General features: G+C 48.3%; 1 protein-coding gene across 6 annotated transcripts in view; it reads left to right on the forward strand.

The window, feature by feature from the left end:
- Positions 1 to 20,240, forward strand: part of PHTF2 (putative homeodomain transcription factor 2) — a 589,432-nt gene that overhangs the window by 70,250 nt on the left and 498,942 nt on the right. For 5 of the 6 annotated variants that reach the window (XM_086967374.1, XM_086967375.1, XM_086967378.1 and 2 more), the window contains exon 2: positions 17,794 to 17,854. The exons of the other annotated variant lie outside the window; for it this stretch is intronic. The gene's annotated coding sequence lies outside the window, so the exon portion shown is untranslated. The remainder of the gene's footprint in view (positions 1 to 17,793; positions 17,855 to 20,240) is intronic. 6 annotated transcript variants of the gene reach the window in all.

Below are 20,240 nucleotides of genomic sequence, written 5' to 3' on the forward strand. Positions count from 1 at the left end.
ATAAACTACAAATCAATATCAAAGAAAAAAGTGTTGTTTATACTTTCATATATACACCAGTTTGTGTCTGTTCTATACACCTTTTTGAGATTTACTCTATATGATTGTTCGCTCTGGAACGGAGTTGTACCCGTTTACAAGAAATTGTGTTAAAGAATTGACGAGCTGAAAGAAATCAATTAGCAAGCATATCTTCCATCTTGCTCCCAAATGTGATCTTAAAATCAACTAATCATTCAATTGAATAAATCCATTGAAGGCACATTTACCCATCCCTCTAATTTTAGCAGGGATTGGCCATCACAATTACTTAAGATATTTTGGGGGGGATGTTTGATCAGAAATGATCTCTTTGTAGAGTTCTTCTACAACTGATTAAAATCTTCCTCGAAATGTTTGTAGTATTCAACCATGAGCTCATCAAGACCTGGTGACTTACCAGAAAGGGTGGCCGCAATTGTATAAAGAGAGGTTAGTAGTGTGTGTAGTAATGTATGTACTTTGCATTTCCTGATAATGTGTTTCCATAGCATGAGAATTGGGGCAGTCTTATATTTCACATGCTATCTTCTCTCTACACAAGATGATTAATCCCAGAATCCACAAGTGGGCACAAATGTGTGAACAGTTTTGCTGTTCATTTTCTTGGTATCCCGCTACCATCCTCCCAGAGAGTGTGCCAGCTTGTGTTTCTCCATAGCTGCCTTTATAAAGTCTCTATGGTTCTCTTTTGCCAGTAACAAGCTTCCTGTTGCTAGTCAGTTTGTTGGAAAATGACATTTTGGCCCAGGGCCCTTTTCTTGAGGTGTACATTTTAAGACTCAAGCCTACCAGATAGCAAAGTTTTCTGGTTTGCTAAAGAGATCTTTGGGACATTCAGAAAGGTTCCCTGACAATGCATTCGCCTGTTGTTTACAATTGGGTTTGTGGTTTGTAACTCCAATTTTCTGGCTTTTTATTTGCTAGCTTTATTTGTTTTAGACTGTCCAGGATGAGTCTGTCCGTCCCAAGAAGCAAAACCTTTTCACACCAACTCCCATTGTATTCTTTTAGGAGTGCTCCTTCCTGTAAACAGGCCTGTAAGTCTTGTTCGTATCTTGTCACATTGTCACAGAAGTAGGAACACCAATGAAGAACTTTTTCTGTTAACCCTCAAGTGTGTTGGACACCAATACTTGGTTGGTTGGTTGCAAGCTTTATTCGATATGCAAAGATATCTTACAAGCATAACATACATTAGAAAACAACATTTAGAAAAAATACAAGTATGCCATACATTTTAGAAAAGGTAACATTTTAGGGATCACCCTAGAATAAATTAGCTAAAAAAGAATTAAACAGAAATAGTCAATCTATTACAGCGAATCAACCAAAAACGTTTTAAAAATTTAGAGACACCACAGACTATAAGAGGAGAGGTATCAGTCAATAAAATCCGGAGAGCCACCGAATGCATGCGTGTTCCCAGGCGTTTGAAGAGGGGTTTCAACCAGTACCTCCTTGGATGGATATAGTCTGGGCACTCAAAAAGTACGTGTGCCACCGTCTCAGGCCTGGTTGGGCAACAAGCGCAAAAGGGGGATAAATGAACATAGGACTTCCACTTTGATACAGTTGCTCTTAGCGGAAGAGTACCAACTCTAAACTTGAAGTAAAGGGCCCTGTCCGCTGGCATAGTAATTAGGTCCATGTAGGGTTCATATGATACCACATCCTTTATTTTGAGGAACGCTACAGTCGAATTACAATGATGTGGATTCCCAATTAGTTGGCAAGAAACCCGGTCCCAATATAGTTTTTTGAGGACTGCTTTAGGAGGAGCAGATCTTGTGGTCCAGCAGTCTCCTAGGCCCAGTTCCCCCAAAAGAGTTTTTGTGTCCCTCAGCCACTTGATCTTGTTCCAGCCCCCCGTGTTCAATACTTCTGTTAGGCCATCGGCATAGGATTTTAATTCCGGGACCCTCCATATGCGGGACCATAGGAGCAATGGGTGAAGACGGGCCTGGTCTTTAATGCTTTTACAGCCCAAGTCCAAGAGCACAGGAACTGTTGGAGTACTCAATAGAAGTGCTAGGAGGTCCTTCAGGAACTTATTTTCTGTCTTAGATAGAGAATCCAAATTGCAGTGGCCCCATAACTCCGCGCCATACAGGGCAGAAGTAACCCCCCTTGCCTTGTAAGCAGGCGCCACTGAAGATCTGGGGGATGCATGGTATTCCTTGAGTAGAGCACCCCCTACCCTTTTATGGCAGAGAACCATCTTGTCGATGTGGGAAGACCAGTTCATTTTATCATTCAGACGTAGCCCCAGATAGTCAATTTCGGTCACTTTCTCCAGAGGGACCGAGTTCAAGGTGGGAGGGCGACCTAGTTTCCTTGGTGGGCGTAGTATCAAATATTTCGTTTTTTCTACGTTTATCACCAGCCCTCTGGTTACACAAAAGTCCTGGAAACGGGTCAACAGCTTCTGGAGCTCCTGGGGGGTCTTTGATATAAGGAGAGTGTCATCCGCGAACAATAATGTTGGGATCCGCACACCCCTCAGACAGGGTGCGTCCGCAGGTTCCTCTTGCAAATGCGCCACCACACCATTTACATATAGGGAGAAGAGTGTGGGAGCTAGGACGCAACCCTGTCTGACACCCCTACAGACAGGGATCCTATCTGTTGTTTCGCCATTTCTCCCCCAGCGAACCTGGGCGAAGTTGCTCGTGTGGAGTTTCATCAGAAGAAACAGAATGTATGGGGGCAGGCCCAAACGGTGGAGAACCCTCCAAAGTTCTTCCCTGGGAACTAGGTCAAAGGCAGTCTTCAAGTCGATGAAGGCCAAATAGAGACTGCCCTTGCCCAGTTCCACCACCTTCAAATACAGAAGTGCTAGCCTAAAGGCCTGCTCAATTGTACCTGTCCCAGCGAAAGCCTGATTGGAAGTCCGATAGAACTTGATTCTCTTCCACCCATTGAAGGATTCTCCCCAAGATGACTTTTCCGGCTACTTTCTGTGTAGAGTCAATCAGGCTTATTGGCCTATAATTCCCTGGGATGTCTCTACTTCCCTTTTTATATATAGGGACTACCACTGCCCCTCTCCACGACTCTGGGATCGGCCCGCCCTCCAGGATGGCATTCAAGAGGGCCGAAATCATTTGGCCTCAATCAGATGGGTAGGCCCGCAGTAAATACCCTGGGAGCCCATCCGGGCCAACAGCTTTCAATGGGACCACGGTCTTGATGGCGTTCTCGACCTCCCGCGGTGTGAACAGGCAAAAAGAGCTAGCCTCCATAGAAAAGGGTAATACAGCTGGCTTGTTTAGGGGCTCTTCTATCGCTGAATATAAGGCCCCGAAATGATGAGACCAGTTCTGGGATGGAATGGTGCAAGTTCTCAGGGTATCGTTGGGTCTACTGCGGGAACCTATCAATTTCCAGAACCTCCTAGCATCTTTATCTTTACTAGCAGCCAGCAAGTCCGCCCAGAATTTCTCCTCCCATTCCTTCTTTGCTATCTGGATCGACTTGGAGTAGACCTTCCTAGCCTCCCTTGTCCTAACTTGGGATTTTGCTTTAACTGCCTCGACTAGGTTTTTTTTGCCTCTCTACAGTTGTGGGTGTACCAGCCGTCTCTTTTGTTGGCCCTTTCTTTCGCCCCACTATGCCTCTGGCGCACAGTAAACAGATTTGTCAAGGCCCCGGTTAGGTCGAAAATGTTATGTTATGTTATGTTATGTTATGTTAAAATGTGTTTATATAGCGCTCGGCTACTCTAAAAGAGTGTCCCGGCGCTTTCCACATAAAGCTACAGTGTATAACAACATAACAAGAAAAACAAAAGCCCAGGAGAGAACAAAGAGGAAAATCCACCTAAACAGAAAGGTTAAAAAGCCAAGTCTTCAAATTCCTTCTGAATTGAAGCAGGGTGGGAGTGCTGCGAAGTTCCAGTGGAAGCGAGTTCCACAGCTGGGAGGCCTTGAGGCTAAAGGAGCGCCCCCCAATCCGGGCCTTCCTCACGCGAGGAACCACAGCCGTGAAAAGGGATTCCGAACGCAAGGAGCGGGCAGGGCGATAGAAAGCCAGTCTCTTCTGTAGATATCCTGCGCCTGAGCCAAACAGAGCTTTATGCACCAGCGTCAAGGATTTGAACATAATCCGCTTACGGATCGGGAGCCAATGCAGCGTCCGCAGAAGGCCAGATGCCCGTGCGCGTCTATGCAGACCAAAGATTGCGCGCGCTGCCGAGTTCTGTGTCACCTGCAGACGCTGGACCAAGTACTCTGGAAGACCCAGGAAAAGAGCATTGGCATAGTCTAGCCTGGATCCGATAAGCGCCTGCACCGTAATCCGTCTATGCTCCGCAGAAAGAAGTGGAAGAAACTTGCGGAGCATTTTCAGAATGCCGAAACAAGTGCCAACCAGGCCAAGAACATGAGATCTGAGAGAAAGCTTGTTATCAAGCTTAACGCCAAGATTTTTGGCCACCAAGGAAGATTGTGCCGGAGGACACATGGCGGCCGGCCACCACTGCCGCCACTCGGGATCGCTGACACAGCCGAAGAATAACACCTCCGACTTACTGGAGTTGGCCTTTAGACTGTTCCGCTGGAACCAGCCAAAGACCATATCCAGACAGTCCCGAATTCTCTCCCCATCAAATGGCTGGTCTTTAGCACATGTGAAAAGGAGTTGCGTGTCGTCGGCATAGGACACGATCTGGGCTCCGTAAGCCTCCACCGCTGCCGCCAAGGGGGACATAAAGATGTTGAACAATGTCGGGCTCAACACAGATCCCTGTGGAACCCCAACTCCCAATGGCGGCATCTCGGCGGAGCTCTGGGAAACCCAGACCGTCTGGCGGCGGCCCTCCAGAAAAGATGAAAACCATCTGAACACCGTCCCCCTTAGGCCGATGTCATGAAGCCTAGCGAGAAGCGCCTCATGAGGGACGGTGTCGAAGGCCGCCGACAGGTCCAACATGACTAGCATGGCCTTGCCACCCACATCCAAGGTCTCCCTGATGATCTCAGAGACCTCCACCAACGCCGTTTCCGTACTAAAGTTCGGACGGAACCCGGATTGGGACGGATGGAGCAAGTTGTTAGATTCTAGAAAGCTCGACAAGACACCATGAACATGTTTCTCGGTAATCTTAGCCAGGGCCGGGAGCAGTGAAATTGGCCTATAATTGGCCAAAACCTCGGCATCAAGACCAGGCTTTTTCAGGAGGGAGATCACCATCGCCCTTTTCCAGGAGCGAGGGACACTCCCCTCTCGCAAGGAGGCATTGAGGATAGGGTTGACCAGGGGATTCACCACTGCCGCCATCCCGGCCAAAAATTTGGCAGGGCAGGGGTCAAGCGGGGAACCAGATTTGAGACTGGCCAGCAGGGCCCGGGACATATCACTGGAGACAGGTGGAAAGTCAGCCAGTACTGCCGTAGGCAGGGACGATGTTCCAAGTCCTGCCCCGGGGCCACAGCAGCCCTCCACAACGCTCTCCGAGAACGAGGCCTGAATAGCCTTAATCTTGTCGGTGAAAAAAGTGGCAAGATCACATGCCCACGCATCCGAAGAGACAGGCGGGGGAGAATAGGAGGAAGGGGCCGTGAACTCCTTCACAATCGTGAAGATCTCTTTACAGGAGTTCGCCGCCGTCTCAATCCTCCTGGCAAGATATTCCCGCTTGGCACCCAGAATGTCACGATGATAGGCCTTCACCGCCGATCTATAGGCGAGTTTGGCCTCCCCATCATATTGAAGGCGCCAGGCCCGCTCAGCAACCTTGCATTGACTCCGAGCCAGACGTAGCGCCTCCGTAAACCACGGTGCCGACTGCCGTATCACCGAGGACCGAGGGGTCACCCTTGGTGCAAGATCATCTAACCTCTCAGTCAGCCATAACTGCAGGGCCTCAGTATCTCTTTCCAGATCCCCCGAGAGGGGGCAGGGATGTTCCGTGAGCGCCTGCTCCAACATATCTGGCGTCACTCTGTGCAGCGCTCTCGAGGCCGTTCTGGGCACCGTGGGGGCACAGATGTCAGACCGCCCATTTTCCAACACGGAAAACCCAATCAGACTGTGATCCGACCAGAGCACCGGCCGAGTTTCGATGTCAACAATTGGGACAGAAGAGAACACTTGATCTAGGGTATGCCCTCTCTCGTGTGTGGGCCCTGACACAAACGGTGTCAAGCCGAGCGGAGATGTAATATCCAGCAGTTTGGCCCCATTCGGATCGTCCGTGACATCGAGATGAAAGTTGAAATCGCCTGCCAGCAAGCAGTGCTGTGCAGAAAGCGCCAGCTCCGAGATGGCTGTCTGTAGATCCTCCCAAAAGGAACCCACCGGGCCAGGGGGTCTGTAGACTAGCAGACCCTTAAGTGCTTGAACTGGAGACAGTCTGAGCGTAAAGCCCAGGGATTCAGAGCCCTCAATGGGGTTAACAGGAAGAACAGAACAGGAAATGTTCTTCCTCACCACCACCGCAACTCCGCCCCCTCTGCCCTTCGCCCTGTCTTGGCGGAAGATATTATAGGATGGAGGGATCGCAGAGAAGACGTCCGGATTGGACGCCTCTCCCAACCAAGTTTCGGTCAGGAGTAGGCAAAGAGGATTATCCCTAACAAGAAGATCGTAAATGTGCTGAGCATGTCCTCCGACCGATCTAGTGTTCAGCAGCAGACATGGATGTTTCGCGTGCACTTTGGATGTTCTAGGGGTGCAGCAACGTGACCCAGTGGGCGACCAGCCACACGCCGGGCAACGACGTTTACCCTTGTGTCGGCTGGGGAACACAGAGCGACACAGGCAAGATGTAATACGCAAGGACCGAAGCGTAGCAGAGGTATAATGTATCATCCTCCCAGCTCCTAGTCAGAGTCCGCTGCCGCCTCGCCGCCTCCGAGACGCTGACGGGCGCAGACGGGCAGGACTCTGGCACGACTCAGGCTAAGCGAGGGCGTACACCTGCGCGTTCCGCTGCGCGGAAGGGGGCGACTTTAAGTAGGCTCTCCCGTCATACTTCGCATACCTCCCCCGAGCCCCCTTCGACTGTGCCTAGATTGTGATGGGCTAGGGCCAGTAATTGGGACACAGCCTCAAGTTTTCCGGCAGACAACAAAAGTTTTGACCACTTCAGGTGGCAAGGCGATACCTCCGCCTCGCCTAGGTCAACTGTGGAGCTAGGTACAGGACCCCCACTACTAACAGACCACCAAGGGGCTAGAGTGAGGGACAACAGGTCATGATCACTTTCAACTGAAGGTAATATTACCATATCCCTCACTGAGCTCCATAGACACACATCAAGCAGGATGTAATCGATTCTTGATGTGATTCTTGATGTGTGATTGGGCCTATTATATGTGTTAGCACCCCCCTTGTCCGAGCTTGTCCTTCCGTTTAGGGCCCTCAGACCATACTCTATACTAAGGGCGTTTAACTGCAGTGCCGCCTCTGACCATTTTTTGATCGGGGGTAGCTCTAGCACAGGTATCCCCCTCCTACCATCCTCCTCGTCCTGATCCTGGGTAACGTCCGAGCCTAAGGGCTCGAACGTACAATTAACATCGCCTGCAACCAAGCTGCAGGCTTTGTATGGCGTTGCCCCTAACAAATCCTCCAACAGTGCAATTGTGGGAGACTGCCTCCTGCCCTTAGTGCCACGGGCATAGACATTAAATATATTCAAAACAGCACGACCCCTGGCGTCCTTCAGTGTGATGTTAAGTAAATCTGGGCTATTAGTCTTAGTTTCCACTACCCTACAATTTAGGGATGAAGCTACCCAGATAAGAAGTCCCCCCGATGGTCGTCCTCTGCCCGAATCTGGGCAGACCGCTGGGATGGCATAAGCAGAGTACCCCACCCTGTGTACTGGCTCCTTACTCCATGTCTCCTGGAAAATGCATATGGAATACTCCTCTACTAATGCATTCCAGTCGGGCAGTGGCAATTTTCTAGTTATTCCAGCAACGTTCCAGCTGAAGACCTTTTAGGACTTGGTCCGTCACAGCAGGAGCGCAACGGGAAACTATCTCTTGACATGGAGCCACCCTATCCGAGTGTGCCAATACTCCCAAATGACCACTAGAAACTGGGTCCCCCGCAGGGTTCATGGTAGCCAGTGGTGTGGTTTGGGTTTCATTAAGGGAGGGAGAGGGAGAGGTAGGTGAAATTGCTGTACCGTATATGGACTCATCCATTTCCCCCCTATCTAGATCTCCCGTTGCCTCGGGTCAGTGTCTCATAGGGCCACAGTTTAGGCCAAACCACCTAGTCTGTGGATAGGGAAGGGGCTCAAACAAACTGTGTATTCCACCAATAGCACCCTAACTCGTTTCCCCCAACACAGGCCTAAGGATTGAGCGGTTCACAGGCCGCGGGTAGAAATAAGTCCGGTCCACTGCGCTAACTCCAGTGCCCCCCACCGCTTGATCTTGACTGCAGATTAATCTGGCCACTCTATTATCCTGGAAGTTGATAATGACGCAGTCCCCCTCCAACTGCTTCTTACTCTTGCCAACCCAGCTCACCCTGCGGACACCGAGGATTAGTCCGTCTACGCCCGCAGGGAGTGGTCTATTTGTTTTTAGCCAGTGGAGGCATTTATTTTTTAAGGCCTGGTGGGTCTCTATTTGCACCAGTACGACTACATAGGGGTGGCAATCAGGGGGAAGGTCAGTATGGGGAATCCGAGGCAATTTCTTCGAGGTGGGTGCAGCCGGAGCATGAACTGCCGAAGAGGTTTCGACAGGGTTAACTAACGGAGCTGCCCCGTCTCCCTTGGTATTAGCACTATTTAAGGGTAATTGCTTAGATTTAGAATTGGGATTGCGCCCACCCACTGAAACCTTTGGTTGCGTTACTATCTTGTGCATTTTACGGACATTAGTGGAGTTCCCTTGCGGTGTATTAGAATGTGGGGCAGGACCTGGTTTGCACTTGGATGGGGCAATATTAGTAAGAGTTGGTGCCGCACTTAGTGCTATTGAAGACACCGTCTTTAGCGTGACAGGATCCTGTAGCGGAGCAGCTGCAACAGCTGCTCCTTTTCCCAACTTGCTGCATGTAGGGTCCTGACTATTTCTAGTCTGATGTTTAATCAAGGTTTTAAGTGAAAAGAAATTGTCAAGGGTCGACTGCTTAAGACTATTTACTTTGGCCTCCACCCTCTTAAGTTGGTCTATGAGCGGTGTCAAAGAGCGATTGAGCGCGTTAGTAAATTGGTCCAGGCAAACCAGGACTTGGTTTGGGGATAGCTTGTCATTAGTATCAAGTTCCCTTTCATGGGGCAGGGGCTCCCCCAACCCGTCCAAGTGCTCTGGGCTCTGACCGTTGCCTATTTTTTCACCCGTGGCCCTTAGCCCTTGTTTTCTAAAGCGCTTGTAAAGTATGGGCTGGCTACCTTTTACGTGTGCTCACAACTCTTTTCCTCTTGGCACGTTTCGAGGCACCCTGAAATACGCAAGGCACTGAGGTACCCACAGGGGGAGCAGGGTCTGGCAAAGGGGTATTTTGGCTAGAGACAGGAGGAAATAAAAGTGAGACACACCCTCCCGCAGCCTCATCACTGGCAACACCTGGTGTTGACTGTACTACTAAATTCTCTAACCTGTTAATACTTTCTCCTATTTCGGACAACCAGGAATGCTCAGGTACTTCTACAATGAGTGAGGGTGGGACCATAACTGTGGGAGATGACAGGACTTTGGCCGCAGAGCCAAGAGAGGATCGTCTGGCAGGTAAAAGATCCCCCGTAGAGGCGATGTTCCGTCATCGCAATCTCCTTCTCTATGACTGCCGCTACTCTAGTTATAAACCTGTCCATAGTGCCTATCATTGGATTCCCCCCAACCCCTTCTCCTCCAGCTCTAAGCAGCTTCACAGAGCGAGTAGACATAATTAGTGTTTTACCCTCTGACAATGTCACGGTACCTTTCAGGGCAAGTATAGAAGATGTTGGGGACGTGGCCCAGCCCAGCCTCTGACAGCCCCTGACTGCCACAGACTGCCCGCCCTTTGCTCGGGCTTTGCTCAGCGTCCCGCTCGCGTCCCGCTCGCGTCCCACTAAGCGTCCTATGTGTTGTTAAATGAGGGGCGTTGCAGGTGCAGTGGGCGTGTCTCGCTGGGGGCGCGGCCGTGCACGCCTGTGCAGCGCAGGGACTCCTGGTCTTTCGAGTCCCTGCAGCGCGCTCCCTCAGCAGCCTCCGATGTTTTCCCCTTCTTCTGTCGGCCCCAGGCGTCCGGTCAGCTTTTCCTGCCCCTCGCCTCTTACCGCGATGCGGCACCCGCGGAGCGGGTGCTGTGAGCTGCTGCGGGAAGCGGGAACCCTCACGGGCAAGGGCAAGCTGGTCCAGGTGAGTTGTAGCGTTTGGCGTTTCCCCAAATACTGTAATATGATCAAATCAATTCATTACACTAGGTCAGTGTTTCCCAAACTGTGGTCCTTGGACCCCCAGGGTTCCGTGACACATTCCCAGGGGGTCCGTAGGAAACCGTTTTAAAAGCACAGAAACTTTATTGTATAATTAGCAGCTTTCCAGCAGCAATAAAAGTGTCAAGAGAATGCCAGTGATTAATGTACCTGCTGGAGAGTGAGGAGAGTTTTGTTGAGTTGCAGCTTTGATTTAACTAATGTAGCACAGAGAGTTAATGTGCCTACTGCAAAGAACGTGTAAAATGCATCTTAAAAAGCAGAATTGAATGTGCCTAGGTTCGTGGTTACTGCTTTTGTCACAGAGATTCTTTTGTTACTGTGCACTTCCTAAGGGACAATCGTAATCTAGCAGTCATCAAAGAGCTGCTTGCAAACTGTATGGTACCAGTTAGTAACTTATATTTTGTCCCAGTTATTAATTATCCTGATGCTGCTAAAAAGCTATATTTGGGTGGAAATACATTTTTAATGTTAAAGTCAATGCTAACCACTGTGTTCTGTTCTGAATCCTGAGTTTGTGCTTTTCCAGACCAAGCACTCTTTAAACATTTTATATACACACTGATTTACATGTATGGTTCAATGTCTCTATATGTGTGTGTGATATAAAGTGCTCTGACATCCTACAATGGTATGGGAGATGCTATAAAACAAATTAAATACATGTGACAGAGGGGCTATTACTTCAATATAAAATACTAAGGGCCAGATGTACGATCTGTTTTTATATGCGCGAATGGGTTCTTGAACCCGTTTGCGCATGCAAAAACCTATTGGGCCATGTACATAGCCTATTTTGCGAGCCGCAATCTGTTTGCGACTCTCTAAATAGGTTTTGCAACTTGCTATTTGGAAGGGGCATTCCCTTCCAAATAGCGAGTCTCAAAACCATGTACAAATGTTTGCGATTGCAAAACAGTCACAATTACCACCTACTTCAAGTAGATGGTAATGCATTCGCAAATGGGAAGGGGTCCCCAGAGGACCCCTTCCCCTTTGCAAATGCATGCAGAATTATTTTTTAAGGGCAGGCAGTGGTCCCGCTGCCTGCCCTTAAAAAATGTAAAGAAAAAGTTTCATTTTAATTTTTTTTTTTTAATTTGTTTAAATGCATGGTAAATAGGCTGAATTTTTTTTTTTTAAACTGCTTTATTTAAAAGCAGTCCGAGACATGGTGGCCTGCAGAGCCCAGGAGGCCGCCATCGCTTGGAGGGCTGGCATTCCCAATGGGTTTGCAAATTGCGAGAGGCTCAATAATATTAATGATCCTGCCAATTTGCGACCCCATTGGGAATCTCAAACAGTGTTAAACACACTGTTGTACATTTCATTTAGCGACTTGCAATTTGCCACTCGCAATGTGTCGGCAATTGCGAGGCGCTAAATGAAATGGTCGTACATCTGGCCCCAAAATCCCTAGTACTTTGAGTATTTGTTTTGTGTGCACACGTGTGTATTTTTTTCGAATTACTGTTTTAATGTTTGAAATTTAACTCCTACAAATAGCTTGGGGGTCCCCGGCTTCCAGTGGTAACTCAATGAGTCCTCAGGAGTCAAAAGTTTGGGAACCACTTTTCTATGTCAATGTACTGTACGTCACCCCCCTCTACTCTGTACTCTACAGTCTATGCCACTGCTCTCTATGCAACTCTACACTACTGCACTCTACGGAATCTACTCTGTAACACTGCACTATCTGCCACTGAACCCTATGCCAATCTACTCTGCACTACTGCACTCTATGCCAATGCACTCTACACCCCTCTGCGCCACTCCACTCTGTGCCACTCCACTCTATGCCACTGCACTCTTTGTCACTCTGCTCTACTCTCTAGGCCACCTAACTCTGCACCACTGCACTCTACTTTGCACCACTAGGACGATGCATTGTACGCAGCTGAATTCTATGCTGGTGCACTCCATGCAACGCACTCGGTCATTATACTCTGACACACTCTGCACCACGCCACTGCATTTTACTCTGTGCCACTATACTATACTCATCACCAGTGCACTCTTCACGACTGCTCTCTATACACTCCAGTATACTCCAATCTATTCTGCACAACTTCACTCTACGCCACTCTGCCACACTGCATTCTATGCCAATGCCCTCTACGCTAATGCCCTTTACTCTGTAACACTCAACTCTGTGCCACTGCACTCTGCACCTTTGCACTCTACTGTTAACCACTCTAATCTACACCACTTCATTCTACGACGCGGCATCATATGTAGTTAAAATTCTATGTTACTGCACTCGATGCCACAATACTCTACATCATTATACTTTGCAACACTCTACGCCAATGCACTTTACGCCACACCACTGCACTCTGCTCTCCAGCACTAAACTTTAAGCCCTCTCGTCGCCCAAGCGCGCAGCGGTTGCGCGCAGGGGGCGCCTTAGTCGCGCCTTAGTCGCGCCTGAGACGAGCCTGAGACGAGCCTGAGACGAGCCTGAGACGAGCCTGAGACGAGCCAGAGACGAGCCAGAGACGAGCCAGAGAGGAGCCAGAGAGGAGCCAGAGAGGAGCCAGAGAGGAGCCAGAGAGGAGCCAGAGAGGAGCCAGAGAGGAGCCCGTCTGTGCCCGTCTGTGCCCGTCTGTGCCCGTCTGTGCCCGTCTGTGCCCGTCTGTGCCCGTCTGTGCCCGTCTGTGCCCGTCTGTGCCCGTCCGTGACCGCACAGGGCCAGGGGCCATGACCCCTGTTCCCGCGGCACCCCTTGCTAGCGGCTCTGACAGACTCAGGTACTCCTCCAATGACCTACTAAATTTGTGGCTGCCGCCGCAGAAGGGTTGTGCACAGGACCCCGGCTTCTGTCCCGGGGGTCCATTCTCATGCAAGCATTGCCGCTACCAGTCATACCCATGCCCTCCCCTCACAGGCACACTGACCCCTGAGGACTCCAGCCCCAGGCTTCCTAGGGGCAACAGCATACTCTGTAATATAAGATCCCTCCCGAAGCATCACTCGGAGGTTTGGGACCTAATCCACTCGACCCGCCCTGATTATTGCTTCTGTACGGAGACCTGGCTTAAACCCCATCTGGTCCCCGCTATCACCTTGGGGATCCCTTCGGGGTACAAGATTCTTAGGCTCGACCGCCCAGTTAAAACCGGCGGCGGGGTCGCTGTAATTTATAAAGACACCCTCACTGTCACCTTTCTCGACCAATGCTGTACTAAGGACATTGAGATCCTGGTTTTCAAAATTGGTTCCTCTTCACAAGCTTGCTGGAAGGGAGCACTGGTGTACCGTCCCCCTGGCCCCTGTGCCGAGGCTTCCACCCTCGTTCTGGAGACACTAGCTCCTCATATCAGCATAGGAACCAATTTTGTACTCCTTGGAGACTTCAATGTCCACAGTGAACTGTTTGACAATGCAGAAGCGCGCAACCTGCTGGCTGATCTATCTGCCCTGGGTTTTAAACAGTGCAACAGAGGTCCGACCCATCGGGCCGGTCACACCCTCGACCTAATCCTGTCCAACTCGCACTCCTTGACTTGCTACCCTCCAATGCAGGTGGAATGGACCGACCACTTTGTCATCAACTTCTCCCTCCCTACCCTTATCAAAGAACGTTCCCAACCTGCTTCCCTCCCGCTATGGCGCAGGCAGTGGTACAAGGTGTCCGCTGACACTTTTAAAACTTCTTTCGTACCCCCCGACTTTCTCCCCTCTGACTCTACCAGTTCTGCCCTGTCTAAATACAATGATGCCTTGATCACGGCGGTCAACCTAATTGCCCCTTTAAGACGCTGTAACCGGCGTTCTGACCGCAGGCAGGAACCATGGTACTCGGACCTACTGCGTGCGGAGAAAAAGGTCTGCAGGAAGTTGGAGAAATCCTGGAGAATCTCACGCAGTACGGCCGATAAAGACCGCTATGGCTCTGCCATGAGACTCTATCATAAAAACATCAGAGCTGCCCGTAAATCCCACATTGTCTCCCAATTGTCTGAGGCTGGCAATGATTCTAAACTACTGTACCAGGTTCTCAGCACATTTACCAAGCCCGTCGCCTGTGACAGTCCTGAAATGCTGACCCAAAAACTGTGTGAGGATACTGCTGGGTTCTTTGCTGATAAAATCGATTCTATTTATCGAAACATCTCCCTAGCAAGCCCACCTATTGAGGAAATGGTCCCTTCCTCTAGCCTCCAGCCCGGAACAATCGGTGCTGTTTCCGTTACGCTGTCCTCTATCCCCGAGATTAGCTTAGACCAAGTCAACTCCCTGATTGGGACTATTAAATCAGGCAGCCCAGTGGACCCTGTACCTGCCCGTATCATGCACCTCATTGGGAGTGTCCTCAGTCCCTCCATTCAGATGGTGATCAACCGCTCCCTCTCTGAGGGACTGGTCCCCCGGGAGTTGAAAGAGGCCATGGTCAAGCCCATTAGGAAAAATACCTCCACCCCCTGGTCAGATATGACAAATCTGAGGCCTATCTCCCTCTTGCCGTTCATCAGCAAATTGATGGAGAAGCATGTGAATCACCACCTTTCCAGCTTCATTGAGCAAACCGGCAGTCTGGACCACTCTCAGTCGGGGTTCAGGCCTAGGTATAGCACCGAAACGGCTCTTCTTTCCGTCACGGATGCTATACGCTTGTCCCTGGACAGAGGGATGTCAGTGGTGTTGGTGCTGTTGGACTTGTCCGCAGCATTCGACACCATATCCCACGCCATCCTCCTTACCAGATTAAAGGAGATTGGTATTGATAGATCTGCCTTGGCGTGGTTCACCAGCTTTCTCTCCGAGCGTACCCAGAAGATGAATATGGGCTCTTTCAGCTCCCCCTCGGCCAGCATCACCAGAGGAGTCCCGCAGGGCTCCTGTCTTAGCCCTACGTTGTTTAACGTATATGTCTCCCCTTTGGCTAATATTATGAGGTCCTTCGGGTTTATGCCCATCTCTTACGCTGACGACACGCAGCTGCTGTTCACTTTTAAAAACTTTACCCCGGAGATAAGACAATCTTTCTCCAACGGCATGACTGCGACCGCCAGCTGGATGGCCACGAACTTTCTCCAGTGTAATGTGGGAAAGTCTGAGGTCATGTTATTCGGAGAGGCAAAAATCCTGTGGACCCCTGACTGGTGGCCCTCCAGTCTGGGTCAGGCCCCTTCCCCTAAACAGGTGGTGAAAAACCTGGGGGTTCGTCTAGATCACGACCTCACCTTTGCCCATCATGCCAGCACCACGGCGGGATCTTGCTTCCACATTATAAGCCTCCTTCGGAAGGTGTTCCCCCTTCTACCAGACAACACAAGAAAGACCTTGGTCCAGGCCCTCGTTCTGAGCCGCCTGGACTACTGTAATGGCCTTCTCTTGGCAGCTAACGAAGGAGTGCTTAATAAACTTCAGGTGGTTCAGAACACCGCGGCCCGCCTGGTGACCAATGCCCCCCCAAGAACTCCATCCTTGCCCCTCCTCAAGGCCCTCCACTGGCTTCCCATCCGGAAACGGGTGGAATTCAAGATTTGCTGTGTGGTGCACAAGAGTCTCCACAACCTCGGTCCACACTATCTGGCCGAGAAATTTGTATACCACCGCCCCTGCCGCAATCTTAGGTCCAGCAACCAGCTATTACTTCAGGTTCCTAGACATTACAAGACCAGACAGGGAGGTCGTGCCCTTTCCATTATGGGCCCGCGCCTATGGAACAATCTTCCCCTTTCCCTCAGAGAGTGCCCGAGCCATCTAGCTTTTAGGAAACGCCTAAAGACAACTCTATTCTAGTTGGAGCGCTGCCTGACCTGTTCTTCACAGCACCGCGCGGAGATACACCTTCGGGTGTGATGCCGGCGCGTTACAAACCCATAAATAAATAAATAAATAAACTGCGCGACTGTACTCTACTCTGCACCATTGTATTAAACACCACTGCACTCTACGTTACTCTACTCCACATCACTCTTTGCCACTCTACACCACTGCACTATATGAAACTCTACTCTGCAACACTGCACTCTATTCTACTCTACTCTCCACTGCTGTGTTCTTTGCCAATGCACTCTACATCACTCTGTTCTGCATCACGCCCCTCTATACCACTGCACTTTGCAGCTCATCACTCTACGACACTGTACTCTATGGCCTTATATTCTTCTCTACACCACTGCACTCTGCGCCACTCCGCTTTGCACCTCTACACTCTATACCACAGCATTTTACTATGCAACACTCTAATCTACACAACTATTCTACAATGCTGCATTATACGCTGCTAAATCTTTGCAGCTTACACCACTATACTCCGACAACACTCTACGCCAAAGCACTCTACACCAGTCCACTCTACACCACTTCACTGTACGCCTCTACAGAAATCCACTCCAATGCACAACACTCTGGGCCACTCTGACACTCTACTGTTAGCCATTCCACTCGATGGCACTCCATGCCAATCTGCTCTATACCACTAACTTTTAGCCATGCTGGGCAGCAGCCATGCTGGTTGGTATAAAACATGGCTAAAACACATTGGCAAAACCAATAGCTCATGCATAGGCGAGCTCTATTGGCCAATGTTTGTTTCCTTCTTGCCAAATAAAGAGACTTTGCGGTAGGATTTGAGTTTAGTTTAGGATAGTCAGTCCTGTCCCAAGTACTAGGAACTTAGAGTGGCACTTTTGATTGGGTGACAGCTGACATATATGTGACATGAAATTAACAGGGCCATCAGTCGCCCAAATATGTATTTTAGCGCTTGCTGGCATAGCACACCTTTCTTGGTGTTGCTGATGAAACATTTTCTTACAAGCACCTTGTTTTGGGGTAAGTGTGGTAGGTGAGAAGGTTATGTTCAAAATGAAATTGATAGTTTCTATTCTTTCATATTTTGATCTCTGTGCCATCAGGTTTCAGTTTTCTCGTAGATTTTGGTGCAGTTCTTTATTAATCTCTATTCTTGTGGACCATTTGCCATCTTCTTGGCTCGTTCTTGATTATTTGACCAACTATTCCTCTTTTTGACAGAGGAAATGTATGTTCTACTATAGCAGCCTCCCTAGCTGTGTTTCATTGTACTATTACTGAGCATTTGTTGCTACTGTTCTTTGAATTATTTGGAGATCGGCCGTACTTAAGAAAAATACCAACTCCCATCCAGAAGAATCCCAGGACTGTCAAATTCAACAATCCACTGAGGAAGAATTGTGTCAAAAAGTCCTTTATGTATTGGACAACAAACGCACGATGCCAAACGCCCAAACAACTTTAATTTAACGATAACATTATTTTTTGTAGATGATCGTAAAATAGGAAACTGTGTTAGCTCGCTTTTATCTGTTTTGTGTGGTCCTTCTCAAGGCAACATATTGTCAGTGAAAGGTATATTTCTTGCTTTACAGGTTTCAGCGAAGACCTCGTGGTATGCAGACGCCTAGAGCATTTGAAACCTCCAAAACACCTGTAAGTGACCCTTTGAAAAAGCATTCGAATAGCTTGCAAAACCTTGTGTTCGTTACTCAACTCCTCCAAGGAACAGCACCTGTTATATTTTTCCAACAGCATAGGATAACCTTGTGGAAAAAAATGATTGGTCCACTTCCAAAATGTGATCATGTGCTTCGGAAAAACAATCTGCCTTTCTTTACCATATGCCAAGTGCTGTTTCTTTTTTCTAAGGCAGTGCAGTATTTGCTGCCTACATATTTACTCTGAGTACAGGAGCGATGGCATTGTGATTTGTCATGTCCTTTTCGCCTCAAACCGTGTCTTTTTAGTTGAACTTGACCAAGCACAGGAAGGTTAATCTCTTTAGTTATTTTTCATTTTGAAGAACTTAGTCTGTTTATTTTGAGATCAAGCCTCGCAGTTATTTCTTTCCACTGTGGCTGACTAGTCAAGGTCACCCGGTCTGTTACCTGATCGCTGGGTACATATGACTGAGGGAAAGTCTTAAGACATTTTTTGGCTTCCACCTCAAGCACCATGAACATTTTTTCGTTTCCCCTCGGTGAAGGCTGCATCTTTGTTGTTTCTTTAACATGAAACGCAAGTGAATACAAAAGAAAGTAATTGTTTAATCTCCTAGTTACCAGCTAAAAGACTTCCCCGTAATTGGTCTCTGGATGCCGTCTACATTTTCACCCCATTAGGTTTATCCCAGGAGCCTTTCATCTTTTGGGAGTTGAGAGCACATAAGTAATTTTATTTACGGAATCTTCTTTTACATTCATAAAAATAATAAAATACCTTTCCACTCTGATTGTTTATGCTGTATACAATAAAGTCGTCTCCTCTAGATGTGTGCGACTACAAAATCTACTAGCCAGGTAATATTAGTTGAGTAAGCATGCTAAATTACCCTGGCATATTGGGCCTGCCACTGACCTCGCTTTCATGCCTGTTGCACATGCACAGAATTGATAGTCACCCTAGTGTCAACCATTATGTGAAATTCTCCTCAGCTGAACATGCTTAATATCAAAATGGATAGTAGGTGGCCTTTATTTTTTTCCAGATTTATTGCCAGTGCTTTTCGCAAGACTGAGAGAATGTAAAACATCATGGGTAACATTGAGGGTGAATAGCAGGTTGGCAATGATGGGCCAGTGGTGGGGTAAATGCCAAGGTAAAGAAGGGCTTGATCTCAACGTTATTTGGGAGAGATCAGACTGACATTTTATTCCGATCATAAATGAGTTTCTGTTGCCATAGATAATAATAATAGCGTTGTAAAATGGCCACCAATTGCTGTATTGTTATTTTTCTTTGTGTTCTTCATTGAGCCGTGAGACAAATGACAGGAGAATCAGTGTGAACTTTGAGATGAAATAAATGGTAGTGGGTGCATGTAAAAATCTTTGAATATCAAGCTATAGATGGTGCCTTTAATGGCAGTAACTGTGGACGGTGTATACAAGTGGAAGGTGTGTTGTCTGTATGGGTGGGGTCATAATAATTTTGTCATACTTGGATATCTATGGGACTAGGTGGTGAAACATCAAGATTTAGCAGTTATCTAAAGCCAGGCAATTTTATTCTGCCTGCATTAGTGTGGCATTATTCCATAACAATAGGCTGGTTGTGAAAGTGATATGCCCCAGTTAGTTGTTTTGCTATCTACACTTAGTAGACAAGGATAACAAAGGGTTGCTGGCGTGATGGAATTTACGATTAGGTTTTGGGTAGTGATGCCTTACGAAACCCACGTGTCTGAGGAGAAAGAGTTGCTAAAGACCTTGGTGTGTGCAGTGACTGCTCTCCCAAAAACCTGTGCAAGGCTGATCTTACAAATGTTCACCAAAGAACTCCTTAAAGTATCCTTGTCATGCCCTTTAGAAGTGTAGGCTGATCTAAGGAACTATTTCTGGCGAAGTGCTAGGAGTTTTAGAATCGAAGATCCAAATAGAGGTTATACAACTGAGAATTGCATTAGTTCCCAACAACATTGATTTTATTGAAAAAAGGTTCAAAGTATGCACCTCTCAGATGTTGACACTGTATGTAAGGTAATCTTCTGCTGTAGCTTGCATCTTTTTGTGCAGGCATGTGATCGGAATCACAAAGAGATAGAAAAAGCTTATATTACACTGCAGTACTGACCAATGTTCGGAAGATCTGGTGCTGATGTTTTACTTTAGTGTTTTAATGGGCCTCAAAGTATTGAAAGGCAAACTCTTTAGTACCTCTATACACTCACTGTTTCAATCCTCTGGACATCTTTTCTTGTTGTCTCCAGTCTTTGTGCACTGAAAGTGAGTTTGCGATGCAGGGCATTAATGAATAGAAATGTCATTTCTTAAGTCCTGGGTCTGCCCATTCAGTTCTTAAATTGGAGAAATGGCATGAT

The sequence above is a fragment of the Lissotriton vulgaris genome, chromosome 1_1 (genome assembly GCF_964263255.1).
Source record: "Lissotriton vulgaris chromosome 1_1, aLisVul1.2, whole genome shotgun sequence".
Classification (NCBI taxonomy): Eukaryota; Metazoa; Chordata; class Amphibia; order Caudata; family Salamandridae; genus Lissotriton; species Lissotriton vulgaris.